General features: G+C 42.9%; 1 long non-coding RNA gene across 1 annotated transcript; it reads left to right on the forward strand.

Moving 5' to 3' along the window:
* Positions 1 to 2,665: 2,665 nt before the first annotated feature.
* Positions 2,666 to 23,892, forward strand: LOC130151066 (uncharacterized). Its single transcript, XR_008822492.1, has 3 exons — positions 2,666 to 2,817; positions 21,692 to 21,966; positions 23,111 to 23,892. It is a non-coding gene; the product is annotated as an uncharacterized LOC130151066 (long non-coding RNA).
* Positions 23,893 to 24,661: the final 769 nt, after the last annotated feature.

Consider the following 24,661-nt stretch of genomic DNA (forward strand, 5'->3'; position numbering starts at 1 on the left):
AAATGAAAGCTTAACATTAGTAAAATATGTTTTGCAAACTAGTCGTTTTGAAAGGTTTTTTTAATATAGTTTATAATTTAAAGAACTGAGTTTGCACATTTTCCACTGTATCTCAAACTTAGCTTTATAAATTACTACAAACTCATTGAGAATAAAAAAGGGGCATCAGGAGCTAATATCAGTGATGAGAAGGATAAAAGCAAAAACGCAGCAGCAAATACTTTGCCTGTCTGAGACAGAGATTTGAAACTTTCCCCAGCTTGTGGGTAATATCACATTTCCCCCCCACTCTGTCCCCACCCTCCTACTGAGATCAAAAGACAATATTCCTGCCTCTTTGTAAGCGCTGTGCCATGTGCACGGCTCCATTTGTAGAAGCAAAGTCCGACTCATCCTCTGTTTCCTCGCTTAGATGTGTGATACGGTCTGTACTGCCAGAGATCTGATGTGCTAGAAGCAGTTTTCTTATATGTGAGCCTAATAAATGGAAGCCTGCCCTCTGTGCGCAGTCCTAGTTGAAACAGCTTCCCACAAAGTCAAGCATCAAGATCACAATCTGTTTTGAGGCAAAGTAGGAGCAGTGCATGCTTATTTTTTTTTAAGTGCCACAACTCTAGTGGACAAAAATGCTGTTTATTAAATACTTGTGGCCCGATGCAGTTGTCTGCTCTCTTACTACACTAAGGAAAGGTAAGATATATAGGAAAGCACAAGAAACATTCTTCAGATGGTGGCCTCTCCATCACCCTTCAAACACATGTTGAAGCCCCGGCTGGCTGGAGGCCCGGCTGTCCCTGGTGGCTTAGCCACCACTGCTTATTTCAGCGTGGTGTGACAAAGCAAAGCTTCCCATGGGTGTTTCCAGCCTCATCAGTAGCACCGAGAGAGGATAGAGGGTGCCCCTCTCAAAAAGTTATGGGCCAAATCTGCCAGAGGAAAGAATTTTTAAAAGGAAGTAAAAATTGTAATTGACGACTGGGTAGAAACATTTTCTGAGGTGGCCAAAAGCCAGAACCACACATTTAGAAATGAAGATTCTACTGGTTTTAAAGAAAATACCTGCATGTAAAAACAATGACTATTCAAACAAACCACCCACTCAACCAACCAAAAGGAGATATGAGAGATGGGTAAAAAAAAAACCCAAGAAAGTTCATAGCCATCTGTATGACTTTGAAGCTAGAAATTTAAGAAATATGGGGGAAAAGAGATTCTTTCTAGAATAAACATGTCTGGTATGGTTAACTCAGGAATGATTTTGTCTCTTTGGAACCAAATCAGTGTGAATATATTAAAAGCATTGCTAATAACACAGAGAAGATGAGAATATTTACTAAATATTTCACTTTCACGTTGGGACTATCCAGACCATATTTCACTTCAGTGTTGGGAAGAGCCAGACAATGTCACCAGCTGTGGATGAAACACTTTTCACTCCAACAGCAGCTCAGGACAATGCAGTTGTTAAGTAAGAAGGCTGAATGTGGACATTTCAATCTGCAGGTCTTGTCACCCTGCTCTGTTGGCGAGGCCAGGGCATCTCTCCATGCTTTCTGATGCCGTGGGTCAGCATTTGTTTATACATGATCCCCTCCTGGTGCTGTCATTTGGACTCTTGGAGGACTCTGCATGACACTGCAGGCTCTCAGGTCAGCCATTCTCTTCACCTCAGTGGTTTCTTGTCTTTTAGTTGTCTTGATAAATTGATGCCATTTCTGACTTCAAGTTCTCAGTTTTGCCTTTTACTGCTTCATAGAAGCAAGCTCAAAATCTTGAGACCCCTCTGTGCTGCATTTCTTCCTGTGATCTCTATATCATGCTACAGCTTTTGTATCTGCTTGAGTTACAGGGAATATATACCTACCTCTCAGAAAGTATCCCAGAAGCATGGGTGTCAATAAGACCAAGACATCCAGGTCACAGTGGTATGATCCTGTCTGAGACCCCACTGTGGAACTCCAAAGCTATGGAGCTGGCTGTGGGAGAGCAAGGTGTGTTCCCTATCACCACGTAGCAGAAGTGCAGCAGTCTGTTGTTCTTTACGAAGTCTGAGGAGCCAGACCACAAGTTGTCAGTAAATGTCTCTAGCCAGCAACAGCAACAGCTCTGGGGGGGTCTGGAGGTGGGCTCTGAGGAACTGCAGCCCACTTGCACTGCACCCAGCCAACGTCTGCTCTAAGCCAGCTCTCCTGAGCCAGGTCCCAAGCTCTGTCAGTCCTCACTGCTCTTCCCAGCAGCAGAGGTGTGAATGGTGAGAGGATAAGTACACCTACACTTCAGAAGAGCTGTTTGTACATCCTAGTCCTATACAATCATGCGTGAAGGCTGTTGTGGCAGGCAGTTGCATGCGCTTTCCATGCACCCCTATTGCATAGATACATCTTCCACCTTCCGTCACTCCAACAAGGAGGAAGCCTTGTGTGCAATCTGCTACCTTTCCGCAAGCCCGGCTGAGATAAAACCCTGCTCTGAACCCAGGCAGAGCACAGAAAGCATCACTACTGTGTATATATGCAGTAATCGGGCCACATGCTACGCATTTTTTCTCTATTCAGTCATGCCCTGTTGCACACTGGGTCTGTGCTTGGCTTATGCTATCAGCAAATTAAAAAGGGGAAGTTCATTAGTGGTGGTGTACAAATTGTCCCTTGACTCAGCAGGAGCAAGAAGAAGCTGCCTCTGTTTGAAGAGACTGTACAAACTGTCCCTATTTTCCTGCCCCTCTTTGAAAAGCTCCTGAGAGTGTAGCATGTTCTGCTGTTTAAGAGAACTGCCGTAAGGTCTTTACAACACAGACAAGAGAAAAACCAACCTGAGGTAAGGTATTTTCTTTAGTTCTCTACTTCAGACAACTGGCTGCAGCCAGAGATACCAGAGCCACTGTGAAGTAACTGATTTCTTGGTAAGAAGCTGAACCTGCTACTGCTGCGCAGCTCTTCACGTAAAACTCAGATTGCCTTTGTCCAAGTAGATGAAGATGCCTGCCCGTGCAATGAAAATCTCGAAGTGGCCTCACCTTTATGGGCTACTATTGGGACGCACGGAATGGTGAGTGGTTAAGGGAATGAGATTAAGAAGCAGTTAACAAAAAAAAAAACCACATTTGGAAGGGCACTAAAATCTGCTCCCATGGCCTGCACGTGAAATTTATCCTGGTTTAATTATGTAGGACTGGAGATGTTCCTGTAGCAGTGCAGTAAGATAATTTATTAAACAGCACAGTCCCTCTCTGCTGTGCTGTGGTCAGAAGCAGCGTGCTCTGCTGCAGCAGTTTCCCAAGGGGCACACTGAGGTCTGAGTCCTGCAGGACCCAGAGCTGGCTCCTTCCCCATCCTCTCTTTTGCAGCAGAGCTAGGGTGCAGGACACCACCACCTGTGAAGAGGACCACCGTTGCCCACCTCCAGCACTTGGTCGTGAGCCACCACACATACACACATTGTGGGATTTATTTTATTATTGTTTTTTAATGTGTTGACAGGGCTTCTGAGCCTTCAGGATGCGTTGAGTTATATTTTCAAGTCCACTTCAAATGGAAAACTTAAACATTTATTGCACTTAATGGAAATTCCTATGTAATCCAACATCTGGCTTTTTAAGAAACTGCCCCGTATTTTTAGCCTAGGATCCCCTCTGTGGATGACTGTGTCTTGGGTTTTCATGCTTTACTGTTGTTTAGCTCCACCAACATCAGCAGAGTCCTCTCTGCCCAGGAAGGCGGAACAGGACCCAGCCTGTTCTCCCCAAGAAGCAGAGCAGGAAGCTGGTGTACTAAAGCTCTGATTATTTCTCTGGCTCTGTATATTTCCTGAGAGAGATGGAAACAAAATCATGCACATGAGTTATTTAGCCAGAGGTGAACTATGAAGCTTAGAAAAAGAAAAAAAAAAAAAAGAAGAAAAAGGTTGGGAAGGGAAGGAGATAGCAGGTGATGGTCTTTGTAACAGCAGACTATAAAATGCCACTATCTTTTAGGATACATCTAGGTGTATATTCAAATCAGAAAACAAATTTCTGTGCTGTAGGCTGATCTAGTTGCTCTGAAAGACAGTGTTTGATAGCTTTGGCTCAGTGAGTGGATTGCTTAGCTTTTAGGCAGGATACAGGCAGAGCAGTTGTGTGTCTGTGCCCATATACCATGCAAGCCTACCCCTAGTCATTCTGGTGTGATTATGGAAGGGCATTTTTGGGACTGCAAGCCACATAGCTCTCTGCTAGTCTTACTGATTGCTGTGTATGCATGTGAACCCTTCAGATGAATAACAGCTGAAAGAGTTTGGTTCTCTTCCATTAAAAATAAATTGCAAAAATTGTATTGATTCCACTGCAGGAGGATTGGACCCTTAGCCTCCAAGAGGATTTTTAATATATTCAGTTGCTAGCATCTTAATGGGATACAGCTATACTATGCTGCACACGGAGCTGCGTATGATACAGCTCCCTCAGGCTGCTTGACAATATGCTCTCCACTTCAGAGGCTAGTACATAAATACAATTCACATGCTCTGTCTTTAGTCATGCCACAGTTTTGTCAACCACATCACATTTTTCTGCCTCAGGCTGCGGTGTGTGCTGTTAACACATGTCTCCAGACTCAGGTCAGTGAGCGCAGGGACAGCATTGCATTGGTTCTGTTTTCATGGGACTTTCCTGTTTTTTCTTGTCATGCAATTAACTTGCCTGATTCCTCTTTCAGCTTTTTTTTTTTTTTTCCCCCTACCACACAACATATATAGCCACTCCACCTTTTAGCTCAAGTAGGTGCCAAAGAAATAGTACGTGGTGTCAAGGCCTCATCCATAGCACTGCACTCTGCTAAACCATGCTGATTTCCAGCTGCTGAAGATTCAGCCCATGACAATTAGTCTCCTTAGCTTGATATTATTACCCTGAATTGAAGTGTAACAAAGCAAAATCCAGAAGGGCAAAATCCTTTTATCTTAGAAGACTCTAAAGCTATATTTAATGTAAATACAATGTAATTTATACAATCCATTCTACCTTATTTTATTTTTCAAGCAGATGTAAAAAATGCTGAAATTTAGGAAAAATAAATACCTCTGTAGCACATGACTGTTCTGAGTAAGAGATCTACCCACTTTCTTGCCAGCAAATCTACTTATCTTTCTCAAATTTTCTTCCAGAAGATTTTAAACCTATGCTTCCTTAGAATTGCTGGAACTTTATCCTAAGCTGAAGTCTTGATTAACCTTCAAACTCTTAAAAATTATCAAGGAAAAAACCTTTGGTCGCATTTTCAGAAATATTTTCACCAGCCATAGAGCTGGTCAACAGCTTTCCAATTTTCCATATGAAATTTCATTTAAAAATGGAGGGGGGAGCAACCATCAATATCTCTTTCCCGTTTAACTAACACCCAATATGCCGCAGCTGGAGAGGCTGGATGGTGTATTGGGCCAGGGGGTCTTTGCTGCTCTGTATCTCCATGGGCAAGGTTTCTCCCAGGATGCTGGCATTATTCTGATATTTCCTTCCCTCTCTCTCTGAACTGACTTTGCCATAGCCTAATGTATACAGCAATGAAATAGATGAAAGCTGACCAAGGGCACAGAAGGCAGTACAGCTGTAACTGCAAATCCCTTTTCCTCAGTTCTTGTTGACTGACCCCACCCCTTAGAAAAGCTTTTGTCTAAGAAAAGCAAAATCAACATAAGACTATGTAGATGCATGACTTGCTTTGTCTCCAGCAGCAGCAGTAGCTGGATGAACAAAGAGACTGCTCAGCTTCCTGTGCTTTCTGGATTCAAAATGGAGAGTACTTTACAATAACAGTTACTTCTTTCATCTCGGAAACACCCCTTTATAAAGAAAGCATAGCTAAATAGAAATCACAACTATGTCTCTTTCTGGTCTCTTTTGTAAAAATTTAGTGGCATCACTTGTTTCTAGTGCATGAGTATTCATTGCCATTTATTGTAAATCTTTTAAATCAAGAGAATGAGAAACGTTAATGGCAAAAGGGAGAAAGGGCTTATCTCCGAAAAGTTTCTTTCTCCACTGCATGTCAAATCAAAATGTGAGGGACAAATCAGTCTTCAAAACGTGCAGCTGAAAGGAGCTTAGTAGTAGGTATATAGTCACAGCTGGATTGTGGCCTCCAAGTACAGTTTATACCATAGAGATGAAGATGATCACTGTATCCCTCCGATTTACTACTCCATTGTGTTTCTGCCTGGGGTGGAGGCTTAGATGAACTTCTGTGAGACTCGTAAGGGATGTTGGTATTTAAGTAGGTACTGAGGCTACTGCTAGGACTTTTGCTGCTCCTTTAGGGACATGCGATTCACAGGTAGGGAAATGGTGGCAGACAGAGCTTCAAGCAGCCACTCCTAACCCCACCCTGGGCTTTTCTGCAGCTGCTAGCCTGGTCTGGATGGCTGCACAGGGAGATCTGCCCGTGCTGGGACACCCATCGCTTTTACCTATGCGCTGCTGTACTGCCTTAGCGCTGTGGCCCTGCCTTGCTCTACCACTGTATGGCTGGTTTTGGCCAGGCAGCTGTACATTTGCAATCTTAAATTCCTTCATCAGTGACATGCCTAACGAAGGCTTTTAGACCCCTTTGTTGTTACATATCTCTTCCCTGGTGCCAAGGGGGAAGATGGCCTTATGTGAATAGAGGACAGTACAGTGGTCTTTGTTTATAAGCAATAGTATAACTTTATTACAGCCCACGCTGTCCTGATTTCTCCTTCTGCACAGATAGTTCTGCATAAAGTGTAAGCCTCTTTCTGCTGTAGGCACTATGTGGTCTGATTATAGCTATGCAGTACCACATCCGACTCCCAGGGGACAGCTGATGGTACTAGAGTTGTTGGTTCAGACCCTGAAAGCTTTGGGTTTGGAAATGGCGCACAAAGAGTTGCAAGAAACAAAGGGAGAAAAAGCCACAAAATACTGTGGAGTAAACAAGATCTGGTTTGCAGAGGCTAACTAGAGACAGCTCAGCAGAGGCACTTCCTAAAGTCACAAATTTTCTTTGCTGCCTCTATGCCTGCTTCCTGAAGGACTGAAATGTTTTCATGGAGCCCAGATGTAAGGCAATAGGTCAGTATAATTAAATATCCAAAGCAAAAGCGTATCACAGCTGCTAAATTGTATAGTTAACACCAAGAGTTAGGCTTTGTATGTCAAAAGTGTAATTTGGCTGGAGGACCTCGGATACGAGCCCATAGAACAGCCTCCTCTGCCAGGCAGGTCAGTTTTAGAATTTTAGTTATTGAGGTCCTCGTGCAGGCTAGGCATCATGTGTAAGAAAGACAAAAGAGGTCACTTTGCTTTTGGTACAGCTTATTTACATTGGCATTTTTTAAATGATCAGATACTGCCTGTAGAAACGTTGCATTCTCAGTTTGGTCCCAGTAATACAATATTCATAAAAGTCAGAAAACAAGAAAAAAAAAAAAAAAAGAGTACCCTCGTACACGATAGAAACTACATAGGATGTGGCATTTTGTGTAAAACAGCAGGGTGGGGTAGGAAAAACCTCAGTACTAATTCTGAACAGGGAGCAGTCGCTCGCTTGAGATGCCCTGCTGACTCAGTGGAATTTTTTGCATGAACAGCTGCTCACTGGCACGAGCACAGGCTGCACGATTTGGCCAGTCGGTACCAACTGAGCTTTGATAAAAATAAGGCCCAGGTATAATTTTTAATATATCCCATGGGAACCCCTTCTTATTATTTTATCTATGTGCAATTGAAAGGAAACTCTTCTAGAAATAAAGAGACTGACATGTCACATCATGACATTAGTACAGTTACTTTTTGTGGCCCATGTTCAATGCAGCCCTCGAGTGATCTGTTCCAATAACGGAGATAACAGCTAGTAGGATGATTCACCCATCAAGCAATAACGAGCAGCCATTGCATCACCTTCTGTTGTTTATTGTACCCGGAGGCTTTTCAGAATACAGTTGCCTTGATAAAAAGATAAAAGAAAAGAACATAAAACTTGGGTGAAAGAAAAATCTTATTAAACTGAACCTACTTCTTGTCTTCCCTTTCTCTGTTCCCTTTAAAGTTATTATTAATAGGGCCAGGCTGTTTGATAGTAAGCAAGTGTTTGTATGAGAACCACTACTGGTGGAGCAACACCTCTGAATGGCTGATCGAGTCAAGGAATATATGAGGCCCGAAGAATGTAGGACAGATTAGAGCAAAGTCCAGCACAGGAGTGAGAGACAGGTACATTATGGGCCAGATCCTGAAGACTTTGTTCTGTCTACTTGGATTTTATGGAGGTCAGTAAGAACTCTGCCAGCATAAGAGAGCTGAGTAAAATGTGAGTGATCCCCTAGGCTTTGAAGCTATAATCATGTTTATGTCTCAAGCTCCTCTCAGAGTTCATAATGAGCATTAATTAAATACACCTCAGGGCTCCCTATGCAAGAGCAAAATACTCTTACTCCCATTAAAGAGAAAGAGGAAGCCAGTCCTTGTACAGGAGGGCTTGGAGCTTCCTCCAGCTCTGGGTCCTATTTCAAAGGACTTTGCATTGCCAACTGGACATCCGGGGAAATGTTGATCAGAGTTAGCTGTGACGTCAAAGATTTAGCTGTGACATTGATCCTGTGGCTCAGTTTTCAGGAGTGCTGACCTCCTCCAGCTCCCTGTATCTTCAGGAAGACATTTCAGTGCTTAGAGATCTATATTTCTAATCCATATGTTTAGTTCTGTTTAGCTTTAAGAACATTAGGTAGAGCAGTAATCTATTTAGTAGACAGTCAGTGCAAGAAGATATTGAAGATAGGGAGTGTACTTCATCTATGTGAGGTAGGCACTAAGTGCTAACTTACTAATAAATATACCTGTATCGTTAATCTTGGAGACCATCAGTAGGAAGTCCTCTTTAGTCATCAAAGAAATAATTCAACAAAATTGGTTAAGTAATTAAACAAACACACTGTTCTGGGTGCAAAATGACATGTCAGATTTTACTTTGGGATGCAGTGTTAAACCTTCACAGCTTTCTAGTGGGAGTGCTGACAAACTGTTGCAGAATGCACCACTTGATCTGTCATCGCAAGCCAAAGCATACAACGAAATGATGATGTAGTTTATTATCCGTGAGCCTCGTGCTAAAATACTTACAGAAACAAACCTCACCCATTATCTTCATAGGGCCATTTGCCTAGATAAGGTCTTCTGATCAAATGATACTTCAGTTGCCTATCAGCTGTTTCAGAACCAGCACCCACAAGAACCTTGATAACAGTGAAAACTTGGAGGGTGAGGAGGGACTTATTGTACAATAACAAGTTACCATGGTTCGTACTCTCTTTTGCTGCTGCTCAACAGACTCTGCATGTGACCAGAGTCTGCTCATGAGTGTGCAGGAGGACTTCTGCTCTTTGTGCGTCATGTGATGGCACTAGCAGCGTGCTCCGTGTAAGCTCACTGTTGGAGTTCAAGTCCATGACCAGCACTAATCTCAGTGAAGGATGAAGAAAGGAGAGAGTAACACTGGGCTCTTTTAAAGAGCAAGATGGAAATAGATTTATTTTCTAGAACAGTCTCCCCATGGGCTGTCCATCCTGCAATACCAATCTGTTTCCACACAGATCCTCCACACCACGTGCCTTTGAGACTGTCCTACCCATAACCTAAAGCAATTTATCTGCACTTTGTGGGCAGGTTCCCTTCATCCTACCGTGTAGGTCCAACAGCATACGAGTGCACATACTTGTAAGAATTTCAGGCTGATACTCACATTCATTTCTTTGTATTCCTCCTAAAAACTTTCAGAGCTAAATCACTCTCCCTTCTTCCCTAGATTAAATCAAATTTATGGCACTCCTGCTTTCCTGAAACACTGACAATTTCTCCGACTTTTCTGTAGTACACTTGAAAGCAGAGTTTTGTTTATCATTTGTGAAATTTTCACTTTAGTTTTTTTATCTAGATTATGCCGTAAAATCTCACATTTTCACTTTGTCAGCTCTCTGAAGTAAGGGAAAAGTTTTAAAATTTTGCCCCATGTCTAAGACAAGACTTTCCTTATGGCAAAGTGACTGGCAGGAGGAAACTAGCCAGACAGTCTGAATGACGACCTGGAGGGGGGAGATGGAAGCCCCTCTGGGACAATGCTTTTTCCTGTTTCTGGAAGTCCCTCCTATTTCCACATTGGCTTCTGCATCCGGTACTTTACCAGGATTCTCTTTCACATCAAAGCATCTCTCCCCGGGCTACACATGTAGGGGCACAGCCTTAGTTTCTATGGGAAATAGTTTTATCCCAAAGGAAAGGGAAAGAAATGTTTGGTTTAAATATGCTTAACACTCCCCCTTCTGTATGAGGCGCTCTCCTGTTGCACTTTCTCTGGTCCCTTGGGATATCAACATGCTCTTTACCATACTCAAGCTTATTTTCTTAGTTGAGGTGTTTAAAAGGGGCTGCAGGGGAATTTTGCTCTCATCCACGCTGGTTAAACAAACACTAGGCTGAAAGCTTGCTAAATTAATTGCACCAAATTCTTTTTTGCTGGTCTCACCCTTAGGATGAGTTGGTCCCAGTTCTACCATTTAAAGGACTTCCATGATGCAGACAATGTGGAGTTTCTACTTCACTCCTAAAGTTATTGGAAACACAGAAGAAGCCAATGTATGGGTTATAAAGCTCCTGCTTAGCTTAGAGAACAAACAGGAGGGATCCATGAATTTGTCTGGAAGTTGAAATCAAGGAGGTTTCCTCAATGAAGAGCTCTAATCAGAGACGAGCTGCTGACTATATTTTGTTGAGCATTTTGTGCAATATCAGTGAGCCCACAGATGGAAAAGAAATCTTTGGAAATGAGACTGCTCTTGAGTTGAGTGCTCTTGGGTAAACAACCCACACACAAAACTTGCAAGCTTCATGATAGCAGCTATCATGGTTTAAGGATATTGACGTGGAAGGTTTGTAGCTAATACAGATGAATAAAACAGATGAGCTTTTGGTTGCACAACCCCTTTTTCAGGCTTAGCGAGAAGACAAGACAGTGTTTCTGATTTGGCTGTGAGTGTGGGACCATTCAAGACTACACAAGTGCTCGCTGGTAGCCGTGACGGATACCAATGAGGAAACACCCAATGACTTCCATGGTGGGGAATTAAACCAAGCCTGGGCACTCTAACCACACAGGCTTCTCCTTATCCCAATACATATGTAATTTGATGGCCCAGTTATTCACTTTTTGAAGTCTCCTGCATTTGTTTGTTATTCCACTGTTGATGCCATCAGTTCCTCCCCCATTTCCCTCAGTTGTCATTTAATCTCTTTGGGTTGGCTGCTCATGCCTTCAGGGTCACTGGATTTCTTTCCACACTAGGCTCTTTGATTCTGCCTCTGTTTGGGGGCTGGTTAGTTTTTTGATTATTTGAAATGCTTTGAATGCTGACTTTAATTACACTGCCTTGTAAGAGGCTCTTCTAGAAGAGTTCCTAACTGCAAGGCCCCTGACTGCCTCAGCAGCCATGCTGCTAGGCGAAGAAAGTGTGAAGGAACACATGTGAGTGTTTTATAAAGACAGCAGCCACTGAAGTGCAGAGTTGACATATCACCTTCAAGAATGCAAGACTTTGGTTTGTTTTGTTTGTTTTATTTTATATATATTTATTGGTACTCACAAAAGGTAAAATGCTTACACCTCCAGTGGAAAAATGCTGAATCTGGAAACAGCTCTCTAATGTCTCAGTCAGAAGCGTGGCGTTTTTCTTAGCGACAGATTGTCAGCCCTCGCCAAGCAGGGCCCAGCAGAACTGAGGATGCAGATGAGTTGGAGACTGTCCAGAAGGAAGCAGCAGATATGATAAAAGGTTTATAAAACATAAGTGATGAGGAAACCTTGAAGAAACCGAGTTTGTTTAGTCTAGAGGAAAAAGACTATGGGGGAAAACATAGGAATTTTCCAGTATGTAAACAATTGCTTTAGAGAGGACAGCCATCATTTGTTCTCCGTGGCCACTGTGAGAAAGACAGAAATAAATCAACATAATTTGCAGGAAAGTGATTTTAAGCTCCACTTTGGGAATTAATTTATCACTGGATGTTGAGCCTTTTCACTGGCAGATTTGAGGAGAGGTTACACCAACACCTTACAGGGATGAGGTGGCTAAACCTGATCCTGGCTCACAGGAAGGTGTGGGACAAGGTGATTGCAGGAGATTCTTTCCAAGCCTTACCTCTTCATAAATTTATGAAGGAGGGCTTTGAAGGGAAATGGTTTTGGCTGGATAAACATGTAGTTGCATTTTCTTACTGGTCACTCTAGTCACCCTGATGCCACTTCAACATCAAGAAATCATGTTGTCTTTGTGGCAGCTGTACACTAGTGTGATAATTTTGGGAACAGCATTTTAAAGTCATACAGCTGCTCTGTTTAGCAGAAGCTCCTGTTTCTTCCTCTTTGTTTAGCCTCTTAACTTTCCTCCATGAGGCGGATAATCCTTCTTTTGGGAAATATATTTTGGTCTCCCTCTTGCAGGACTTGGAGGAGACTTGTTCAGCTTGTCCCGCTGGTTTGAAAGAAAGCCTCCATCTGCAATCACAACTTATTCCAGTCTTTCCAGCAGGGAAAATGGCTCATGGTGCCATGGTGGGACAACACAGTTTCCTATTTCAGGAGCCATCACACCTTAGGCCAATTGTTCTGGGCCCTCACTGCCACCTTGAGGAAGTTTTCAATGCACTGATTCAATCTGATGCAATGGTATCGGGCTCCTCAGTGCACGCCAGCCGCTGTTGCATGGTCTGATTTGCAGTCTCCGTTGCAACAGCAGAAGGAGTGTGGTATCTGCTCTGCCTATACAACAGCAAGATGACACTGGAGCTGGGGCAAGGGGCCTTCTGGCCCAGCCAGATAGTGGGTCAAGGAGAAAGTGGAGGAGCAGCTGAAAAAACGACATGTTTTAGTAAGCATTTTAAAACCACTAGAAAATTGCAAGGCTAATACATTTAGGCAATATAAGAGGTAAACAGGGAACCTTCAGAAAATGTCCTCCCATGTTTTTACCTTAGAAGCATTTTCCAGGGAATGTCAATTCATTTATAATTAATTGCTAATGCATTTATTATTATCAATATTGATTTCAGTTGACAAGGCAACACATAAAGTTAATAAGTATGAGGCATTGTGTGAAAAACCTGAAGTACCTCCAGGTTCATTGCTGTGCCAAGTAGGTTGATCAAGAGCCAGCATCACAACATGTGGCATCAGGGGACCCCTTAGTGTGCCAGAGAGGACAAGAGTCCTGGAGGCAGAAATGCCGTCAGCAGAGGAGGCATAACCAGGCAGCCTTGAGCAGGCCATGGGGGAGGCAGTATACTTCTGAGATTAAATCCTATCTGTGTCTTAATAGAGACAACTCCTCTCCACAGTGTCTTTCAGCATCCTGTTAATTAAGAAAAAAAGGATTAGGATAAATTTACAAAAATAAATAAATTAAAGAGAAAGCAACTTCTGCCAAGAAATGAACTTTCATGTTCAACTTCTGCTTAAAACTAACTTCCCAGGAGCCAACTTTCTGGGGGAATAGCCTGTTATCAGATAAAGGAAGGACTGAACAAGAAAGATAATTCCTTTGTTATGAAAGCCACCCCCTTTTATCAGGACTTTCTCCCCCAGCTTTTAATGCTCACTGACTTACCTCTGATCTCTTGGCATCTTTATATTTTCCCACCTGTCTGTCAACCTCCTCTGAGGGTATTTTCCTTCTTGAAGCTAAACTTTGCAACACAGCTAAAGAAAGCAAACAGAAATGGCTTCAATCACTCTCAGTGCTTAAAAATTCATAATCATTTCTATAGCCGAAGGCAGAAAAGCTAATTATTTACTGTCCCAACCAGTCTTATCACCTCCCGGGAAAATGAGCTGGCTGCGCTCATACATCTGCAGAAGGCAGCTCTCATCGCTGGGACCCAAGCGTACTAGCATCACCAGTGGGAGTTTTTCAGCTTTGAACAGAGCTGCTGCAGCAGGGTAGCTATAAGGCAGAGGAGCTCAGCCACCAGGGAGTGGGAAGACAGCAATGTCTTGCTTCTCTCCCCAGTGAACCTTCTGGCCATCTTGATGTTGGCATTTACAGAAGAGCAAGCTATTTAGGGAAAGATTGTGGTTTGGTTTTTTTAAAGTGCAGCCCATGTAGGTTTGGTACATGAGATATTACAGAAAAGAAGGACCAGAAGAATTCTGGCTGATGCAGGCAGATACCCATCCAAAAAATCTTCCCTGAGTGGTGGCTCTGCCTTTCTGTTATTTGCTTGTTTGCTGTTTATGGCAAGGTGCCCAGCTGTGGTGACTGTTGTGAGAGATTTGGGGGATTAGGACTCACTCTACCCTACCTTATGTTGCTGTTGGATCCCACTGGAAACTCTTCTATGTGGACATCCTGTTCCTCATCCTTTTAAGCAACTCTTTCCCTCTCCTGATCTATCTTCCAAGGGCCTTTCATAACCTGCCTCTAAACTGAGTTCAGATCCTACATTTGTGTCTTCTGCGTAACATGTTCTGGACCAAAAAGACCTTCCCCTCGAAGCCTCAAATTCTTTGACCTCCCCTGTCCAAATTCACAACAGATTCTTCCTCCCTGTCCTTCTCTTTGAGCAGACTCTTGCTTTTTGTTGTCAGCTGGAGTAGGCTTGCTGCATTTCTCAGTTGGTACTGAGGAAGATAAACTTGAAACGACAGCCTGTACTGAGGCAGCACTGTGGGCTACCTCAGGCGCTGTCTGCTGTTCTCTATAGGAACAAGAAGAGGCAGAAAGCTACAACATGTAAGAACTTACCTGATCGCTAGCAAGCTTTAATTACTGCAGCTTATTAAAAAGACCTGGATCTTTCATGATGGCTGACTGTGAGTGGTGGGGATCTAACCAAAGATGGCACAGTCAGGGATGATAGATCAGGCATGACACAGTAGTAGTACGGGGAGGGTAGTGTGGCCACCAGCACTGCAGCTGCATGTGGCAGAACTAAAGAGGACCAGCAGATCTGAGACAGTGGTGGTGGGAAGGGCCAAGGCAAAGCAGGGAATGAAGCTGTGGAAACAAGCAGGGAGATGGAGAAGAGGACATTTAGGTGTCAGATGCCGAACGTACCCATGCTTGGCAGGTAGAAAAAAGTAGACTCGTCTTACATGTTACAAGTGTGTTTACACCCCATCATTGCTTTGCCCAGTGGACACTGTGGAAAGGACGCACTATTTGTAACACTTCAAACCGGATTATGCTTTTGTGATATGCATCATAAAGCAACCAAGCATACATACAGGCCTAGCTTTGTACCTCAGAGAGCCTAACTTGTGCCAAGGCCACCCCACGGAAGTGCTTGTGGATTCAAGTGAAAGGCAGGGTCTCCAGTGTGGTATTTAGGTCTAGGCTTCAGTACATTTGGATGGCCGCTCAAAGCTTTTACCCTGCTTTTGCTCCACCTTGGCCTTTCCCACCTTGGCTGTGCCCCAGCTCCTTGATGTCCCAGCTCTTCCCGCAGTCCAGCTTTGGCTTCCTCTCCTGGTCCTGCCTCAGCACCTTGCTCTCCCTGCCCTGAGCAAGGCAGTCACCCTGCCAAGGCCAAAGGCTGCTACTGCCTCAGCTCCCACCTGCTTGTGAGGGGCAGTGCCATCTCCTCCCAGCGCCCAGCTGGGCTACTTGGCTTTCACAGCTGGGGCTGAAGCCAACAGAGTTTACCAGCTGTAAGCAAAACCTCTAGGTAGTTGAAATCTGCTACTATTTTTGGCAGAATAATTATACTGACACATGCACGGGGAAGTTTCCATTTGTTTTCGCTGAGAGAATTAGTGCTGTTTCCCAGGGCCGCTGCGAGCTAATAGACTGCAGTCACGAAGCAATGCCAGGATTTTTCCCTTGTGAAGGCACAGGACTAGTGATTTCTCCCTTCCAGGACAACCCTAACTTCCCATTCCATGCTTTCACTCTCCCGCCCACCTACCCAGCACAACTTGATGTAGCATTGACTGAGTAAATGGTACAGAAGGATGCTAACATCTGGGTGCTAGCAGTGTGTCCCCCAGATGTCCAACACTCTTACTTCCTCCTTTTTCAAGATAAAAGGGTCCATTTTAAAGCCAGTTAAAAGAATATTAGAGAATTGATCTGAACACAACAGTGAACAGATCAACAGTTACTTTTTCATCCTCTACTGCCCTCTATTGAGGATGGATCCATCTGCAGAAGAAAATTAAACTGATTAGTCACGACACAACACAATTCAGCTTAGAGTTTTATCCCCGCAGAAATCATAACTTTTTTTAGCTCATACATTCAGTTCAGAATGCCTTTTCATTTGCAAAGCCTATCAGTGAGCTTTTTGACGTATTATATGCAGGTACCATACATTAAGGCAAAATAGTAATGTATTAACCACCCAATCCCCTGGATATGCTTAGGGAGAATCTGTTATATTAATAACCCAATTAATAAGCAACCTGTTATGATAACCCAAAATAACCCATCTGGGACATGATAATGCCAGGTGGAAGCTGCCCTGTAGCTTCTACATAAAATGTGTTCCACATACAATATGGCAAAAGCCCTTTACTTTCATCCTGACCTAATCAGCTCAAATTTCAGTGGATGAAAGAGCAATTAGCCATACTAACCATGTTTGGAAACTAGAATGACAATGCATTTATCTAACAAAAGAAGAACTCAGAAGAAAATCTGCCTCTTGACTTTAAAAACACTCTCTGGCAATGTGATTCCTTGGCAATGTCATTCCTTCTTTGGCAGTATTTGTGGGAAAACATAGAGAAACAGAACAAGTTATAGTGATGATAAGAGAAAGAAGAAAGAAAGGGTTATCACGTCCATTATGTTTCTACCCCTTACCATCTGAAGATCTCTAAAGGCTTTACAAGTAATTTTTACAAAGTAATTATTTGCAAAGTAATTATGTACAGTTAATTTTCTCAAAAATCACAACGGACAAACAAAGATTGAATTTGGTTTTGTTTCATAGAGAAGGAAATGTGAGAAAAAAGATTAAAGTCTAAGATGTTTAAATCCAAGGTGCCTAAAACTAGAATTCTGCAGTCTCCTCTTGTCCTTTCAAAAGAAAATATTTTATATTGATGCAGAGGTGTGTAGCATTTTCAGCTGCGTAAGGGACAGCAGGAGATTCACACTGGTAAACCAACCACACGACTTAACATTTTTTTGAAGTGAAAGTGTCCCACTGTAACATCTTCTTCATTGTGGAGTTTAAGGCTGAAAATTGATGTGTTCTGGATAAAGCTGTGAGGATTTGAAAATAAATTTGCAACAAAATACTGTCTCTTCTGGATGTTGATTCCAAACAAGAATGAGAGAAGGTGCACATTTCTGGGCTTTCCTCATGTCCCCACTATTTTGCTAGGTGCCCACTCATGGTTCTAAGTTTCCTCCTGCCCCTGACAGCTAAACTGTGGCAGGCTCCCACCTGCAAAATTGAATTTTCTCTCCCTTGTACACAAAATCATGTAATTTTTGCAGAAGTTGATTTTCCTGACTGTCTTCTGCATCCCTGTTCCATGAAATGACAGGTTTACATTCCAGCAACATTAGTCCTTCGGTACAAATCTGAGCTTGCTGAACTGGGAGCTGGGATCTTAAAAAACAAGGAACTCTGCTACTAGAGCTCTTACGGCGTTTTATAAAAGCAATACTCCATCCCTTGCCAAGCAAGGATTCTCTCCCACAGACCATCTATGTCGTTTCCATCTGCACATTAATTGGAATCTGCTTGGGGTAAAAAAAGTGTTTATATGTCTCGAATTGCAGCTGTTCCCAGGCACTGACAAGGTGCAGAGAGCACTCTTCCCACAGTTCAGCCCTCCAGGGAGAAACCACAAGCCGGCTGCAGACCTCGAGCACTGAAAATCTGGGGAATTTGGGTGGTATCAGCTGGACTGAGGTGGAGCCATGTACTGCTCCTCAGTAGAAGGAGCACTGTGCCTGTTTTCTCTTCAGCAAAGGACTACATGAGTCTTCAGCAGAGATTCTCCTTCCCTCTGCCGGCTGTGGTTGAAGGAACATGTATTTTGTATTGTTTCTGCCAGGTCAACATCTTTAATGCACCCAAAACTGATGCTGATGACTTCCTTCAGACATGCGAGCCATGAAACACTTAGGAGAAACTTAGAAACGCAGAGAAGCACCCTGAGCACCCTGGGCACAAAAACTAAGCTGAAAAGCAGCAGAGGCTGAGCAGACTATTTTGGGACCTTGCTGTCTTACTCACACTGTCTCTGGAAACTGGGGTTTTGCCCATACTGAAGGTTACAAGGACCCTGAAGAACAAAACCGATAGCCAGTAGACAGGATTTGTGTTGTTCCTATTGGGAATGGTCCAACAGTGGCTTATACTCGATCAGTTGATCACAACAGCTTTCTCCCTGTGCAAGGCCTAACAGCTTGGGTAACATTCACCCTCAAGAAGCACTCAAAGAGCAAATTTAGGAAAGATTTTACTCAGAAAAACCCACTCCGGCATCTCCTCATAAAGGAGATGGTAGGCACGAGCAACCAGAGAAAGGGCCTGGATGGATCGCATGCCCACTGGAAAACTGCTTTGCAGACTTGCTTTATATGCTGATCTCCCTTGCAAAATCATCCTTGGAATCTCTTAAGAAAAAAATAACTATTTATAAAACATCAGAGCAAGTTTTTCCGTACCATAAGCAAGCTTCATTCCATGGATATCATTTTAGCAGTGGATCCAGATGGTGATCTACAGCAGTTTAGTAATCAGAAAATTTTTTACACTTGTCTTAGATAAAATCTCTCACTGGTCTGAAATCAGAGAAATTGACTGCCAGTCTCTCTACAACAAATAATATAAAAGGAGGAAAAGCCATATGGAATATTGATTATTATGATTAAAATAGAAGGTTAATTGTAATTCAATGTAAATGCAGGTTTTATGTAGAGGAGAGCACATAGCTAAATGCTGTGCAGCAGTTTTCCATTGCTACAGGGACTTCACCGCAGTATGGTTAAAGCCCCATCCCCTGTTTCAGCGGGGCTGAAAGCCTGTTAGTGCTCTGAAATGATGAAAGCAACTGAAATTGAATAGCAAACAAAAAAAGTTCAGACTTGATCAGTGATGATGAGAGAACTCCAACTGGGTTCTCTTGGGAGCAATGATCAAGAATTAAAGTCTTGATTTTTTTTTAAGCTAACAAATGAAGCTTCTTTATTCTACTTAAATGGGATAAGAAAAGCCCTATTAAAGAGAGCTAACAGTAGTACTAATCTGCAAGCCGCATCCCTGTTGGCCCCAGTAGAAAAAAAGAAAAAAAAAGGAAAGACTTCTAAAAATATTTAACAAAACCCACACAAAATGAGAGGAGCAAGAGATAACTCAAAAATGTGCAACTTTGTCTCTGCAAAGGAAGAAAAGTCTGTCTTAATAACTGAGGGAAGAGGCAGGAGTGTGGGGTGCAGCTCTCATCCCTTGCACTCCAACCTCCAGGGTTTACAGTTTGCGGGCTTAATGCAGAGGGGCTCTTGCCAGGTGTGAGAAGGTGGCCTGGGCTTGGGTTTTTGCATTTCTTGTCTTTGACTAAGGACTTGATCCCCTCAGGCACCTGCCTTACCAGGATTACTTGCATTTCTGGCATGAACGATCTCAGCAGGTGGCTATGTGGGGGCAGCGTGCCCGTTCCTGGGCAAGCCTCAATATTGGCCCTCTCTGCTGTCACATTGGCAGCCTTTAATGTATGCTCATCTCCATATAAGTATTGCTTAGGCTCCACATTTGGCCAATCGTGAGATTATTGCACCATCTGTAATCTGTATGCTCTCCTGAATCGCTGGCTGGCTTGCTAGCTAAGGCGATCTTTCAGCAGTCCTTTCTGAATCTCCTCCGGTATCTATGTGCTCTTGGTGGCACTATTCGGCATTGCTGGCTTGACTAGCTGGCAGGGAGAGCAATAGCTGTGAAGATGTGTCAACATCAGTGGATGCCAACACGTGGAGGCAACCTGAATGCATGCCCAGGACTCCTCAGGAATTAAGAAGTGGCTGCTAAACCTTGGGGCTGTTTCTTCACAGCCATGGTGAACTATGCTGGCTAGTTTAGTGACAGAGTAATGCTGCAAGGACACCTTCACAGTGCTGGCAAACTAATCCCTCAGCAAGGGAGGAGAGAGAGAGAAAGTACCAGTGAGATGAGGCAGAAGATCCCTTGGTGTATGTATAGTAGTAAATTAGGAAGGAACCACTGATATGAGAATTGAGGACAAAATACCCTCATTAGTCTAAGACATAGAAAAGATGGGCAGAGTGGTGCAGGGAAGAAGGATAAAACTACACAAAGCAATAGTTGCTCTGGAGTCTTACATTACTCTTTTTTTCACATGGAACAAGCCCATCTGTGAATCGGAAACCAAAATACAATTTCCTTCTCATCTTAGATCAATGTTTAAATGCTGGTGATCAGGAAGAACTCTTGATATGCAGAGTAGGACCCTGAGCTCACTTAGCCTCAAGAAGAGCAGACTCAAGGGGAATCTTATCAATTTGTATAAATACCAAGCAGGGGGGAGTAAAGAACTCAGAGCCAGAAATACAGGAAATACTGACATACAGGAAATTCAATCTACACATAAGATAAAACTCATTTACTATGAAGGTGGTCGAACACTGGAACAGGTTGCTCAGAGAGTCTGTGGAATCACCATCCCTGGAGATACTCAAACCCCAGCTCAACACAGTCCTGGGCAAACTGCTCCAGCTGACCCTGTTTGAGCAGAGGGGTTGGACTGGATGGGCTCCAGAGATCCCTTCCAGCCATTTTCCCCTTTTCACCCAAACTCATCGTGGACTTAAATCTGTTGATGCGATCAGTACAGTTCTTCAACTACTTCTGACCAATGGCATGGGAGATGTCCCATGAAGATGCGCGCTCTTACATAAAACTCACAAATTCTCCAAGTCTTACACTTTTAGGTAAGCATTTGCCCCTGAAAATATAAGCTATAAAGTGCTTCCTGACTTGCTGTTAATGACTGCATCAAACAGAGCAGTGATGAATTCAAGGCCAAAATTGGGCCCTTTAGGTGAGCCTCAGAACTGCTAGCTGCTACACGCAGAGCCCATTACTGCAGAACTGTGACACAGAATAATCAGGTCATTTATCCAGGCTATAGCGGGTCAGAGTTTTGACAGCGATTGCAATGAGAGCATGATGAGGTCCTTTGGGTTGGGCTGTATTTTTCAAAGAACCAAACCTGATTCCTAATACTAGGAAGTATGCTCAAATTACATGGCTATATATTTTAAATAGAAATTCCTTTTAATAACCTGGATTTAATGCATTTTACAATGTATTTATTATCTCACACTGTGATATTTTGTAACTTAGATTTTCAGCTAACGAGTAGCTCATCTAATGAAAATAATGATTTTTTCATGCTGTACTACATGGAAACTTAAAGTATTTCAATTAAACAAACCGCCTCATTAGTGTGCCTTGATAATATAGTTGAGTTTTCTTTGATATGGTCAGAAATATCTAGCATGCTTTTGGGATGCAATCAAACTCTCCAATAAACTTGTTGCTAAAGACAGCTGCCTGGCACCATGTACTTCTTGAGCAGTCAAATGACCTAGTTTAGAAGTGTTTGAAGCCATTTTACACTGTGGAAGGAGAACAAATTAACCTTGTTTAACAAGTAGTTTTCAATTTGTGTTCCAGCACCCTTCTGCAACTCTACCATCTCCAGTGCAGTCACACGGCCTTATTTCATGCCTTCTGTTATCTATCATATATACCTAATGCTACAGCTTTGGGAAGCACCTCTCACCTGCTGCACAGACCCTGGGAGAAGGCACTACCATTGCACTCAAAATACATCTGAAGCCACAGGTCGGTTATCTGAGGTTTGCTTCACTCCTTCATACTCTACGAAGAACAAGAAGACGATCATAGCCACTGTTGCCTTTACCTTCTCTGGCCTGCTCCCTTGAAAGGTTTGTTTGAATGAATATTGCAAAGACAGCAGAGAAATCTGCAGCAGAAACCCTGCTTCTGGTTGAGCCAAGCCCAAACTGAGCTACATCTTTACTGCAGAAGATTTCTGTGGCTGCAGCTAATTCTTGTAGGGATGTGGGGTCAGACCTTTGGCTATTATAAATTAGCGTAGCTCTGTTAAGGGAGCTGGTTTTTATCAGCTGAAGATCTGGATTCACATTGCCATCATTTCTCTGAGAATGAGCATTTCTGGGTGATAGTCTTTCTATAGGGTTAGTGCACATTAAAGCTACAGTGAGGTGCTGCCTTTTAGGATCTCCCCTTGGAAAAATTGGTTCAGATCTGGCTCCCATCATAGGCAAAATGAGTTGCAGTAAAACTCATTGATCATTGAAAGTAATTAGGTACTCCCTCGTCAGCTGCAGTGGACCATACATGAAACACAAGATAGCTTCACCTCCCGTATTTATTCACTATAAACTAAAAGCAGACACAAAGGCATTTGCTAGGTGTAGCCTAGTCCTTGTGCCAGCTTACCTGTGGCAACCTTTCCTTTCACTCCAGTCCCTAGTAAGTTTATTAAAATAGGAATTCAGCATGGCTTTTTGTCATAACCACATTAAAACCCAACCAACTAAACAGGCTTCTTGCACACCAAACAGCTGGTGAGCTGTAATACATTTGGGAAGCTACATGGTGTCTCCCATCAGCATTTCTTTCTCCCTTGGTAGCAAAACTAGAGTGGACCATGTTACTTTTGTTTCTAATCAAGTTAATTTTTTATGCCTTCTGTTCTCAGCTCAAAGATAAGATACTTGTCTTTGCTCTGTTGCAAAGAAATATTTACATTCAACCTGCCATCCACCTACACCTGCCTGTTACAAACCCCTAAATTCTAAGCTTAATGTAGTGTTGGCAGTGTCCCTTTAATCAAAATTTAATGCTTGTCTTCAATCTCCTCAAAGCATTTAAAATCTAGAGGCTTTAGAAGGGAGAGAATCATTAGTGCTGCTGTCCTCTGCTTCCCAGCAAGCGGGAAGTTTGACTGTGGAGTGTTACACAAATGTGGGTACTGTATTGCTCTCCACAGAACCATGTTTCAGGATCAGCCTGTCAGACTTTTGCTCTTTTTGCTGCTCACAGGGAGCAGTGATCTAGGTGCAGAGTGATCTAAAAACCTGCTTGAGAACGAGATGCAGCCAACGCTTTTCTTCAGAAGTTCAGAGGAGGGCCCTTCTTGCACCTGCCAGCTCTGTACAGACAGGTACTAAAATTCGCATCTGAGTATGTCAGAAATACTGCACTCAGCTGTCTCAACTTCTGTCACAGGCGCCTGCTAAGAGACGAATCAGCCAATTAGTCTGGGATGTTCAGAAGAGCTCCATTCCCGTTCAGTTGTTCCGATTCCTGGACCTGTGAGAAGCCTGGCTCTTGGCAGCTGAGTACTTGGAAAGCTAGCTGTGAATTCAGATTTGGCCTTGAATCCGCAAATGTGCAATTCAGAAACCCTCATAAGGAGCAGGCAGTCTGATCCCAAGCATAAGCCAAGTTCATCACAGCTCCAAAAAAAAAAAAAGTAACACCTTCTGGGGTTTTTGCCACGCACAGCAAAGTACAGTGTTGCAGAAATATTTTGTAGGCAGTTTTCTGCACAATAACCTGCAGCTCTGCAGGCACAACTACTTAACATTGATCCATGCATTTTTTTCAGCACAGCGTCATATTTTGTGTTGCTATCAAGCAGTGTGATATGCTTTACTTTTAATATGCTCTGTTATTTTCTTCTCAAACAACTTCCTTTTTCTTCCAAATTCCCTTCAACCAGTGACTTTGTGTTCCATGGCATTATTTCTTTGTTGCAGAACGTCATAAATACAGATGTATATGGGCCTTAATTTTTTCCATTAAACACCATTACATCTGGACAGAGAGCTAGATATTTTAATGTGTCCCTAATTTTTAATGTATGGTTTAGGTTGTACCTGGTGAGGAATATCCAGAGCCTCGTATGCACATATGCACCACTCAATCCCTCTCTGCTTCTCTCCCTTTTGCATCTAAAGCGTGTTGTAATGTGCTGGATGTTTACCTTTGGAGAATTTGATTCAAATCTGATTTACATTGTAAGCAAAATTGAGTTGCGGAAGATAATTCTAGTTATTGAAAGTATTTCCCTAATCTATAGCATTTTATAGCATGGTCATTACCATTTACAGTATGTTACAGTTCCAGCTTTTAAAATATGTTCGCAGCAAGGTGCTAACTTGATAGCTCTTGCAGTGACAACCAGTGTGAGGGGAGTATACGCGGCATACAACACAGTGTGACAGTCCAGAGGGCAGTGAACTTGGTCCAGTGAATGAGCAGTAGATCACTGCTCAAAGGCGAATAATTCTACACTGCTTTAAGATGCACTTACCTATACACATCCAAAGGGATTATTACCTTCCTGTCTTCTTGAAGCAGGAAGGCATTTATGGAGAAGTAAGGTAGGGAGGCACAGGGAGAAGGCAGGAAACAGCTCCTTCCGTGGGCTTAGCGCCGAGACATGGATACACTTAACAAAAGGGGAAGTGGGGATGCTTTCTTCTGTCCTCTTATGATGAAAATAAAAAGTGATCAGGATAGATTTTTGTTATCCTCTGGGCATTAAAAGCTTAAATGCAAAATGCATGACATTATATCTAGTCAACT

The sequence above is a fragment of the Falco biarmicus genome, chromosome 1 (assembly GCF_023638135.1).
Source record: "Falco biarmicus isolate bFalBia1 chromosome 1, bFalBia1.pri, whole genome shotgun sequence".
NCBI classification, from domain to species: Eukaryota; Metazoa; Chordata; class Aves; order Falconiformes; family Falconidae; genus Falco; species Falco biarmicus.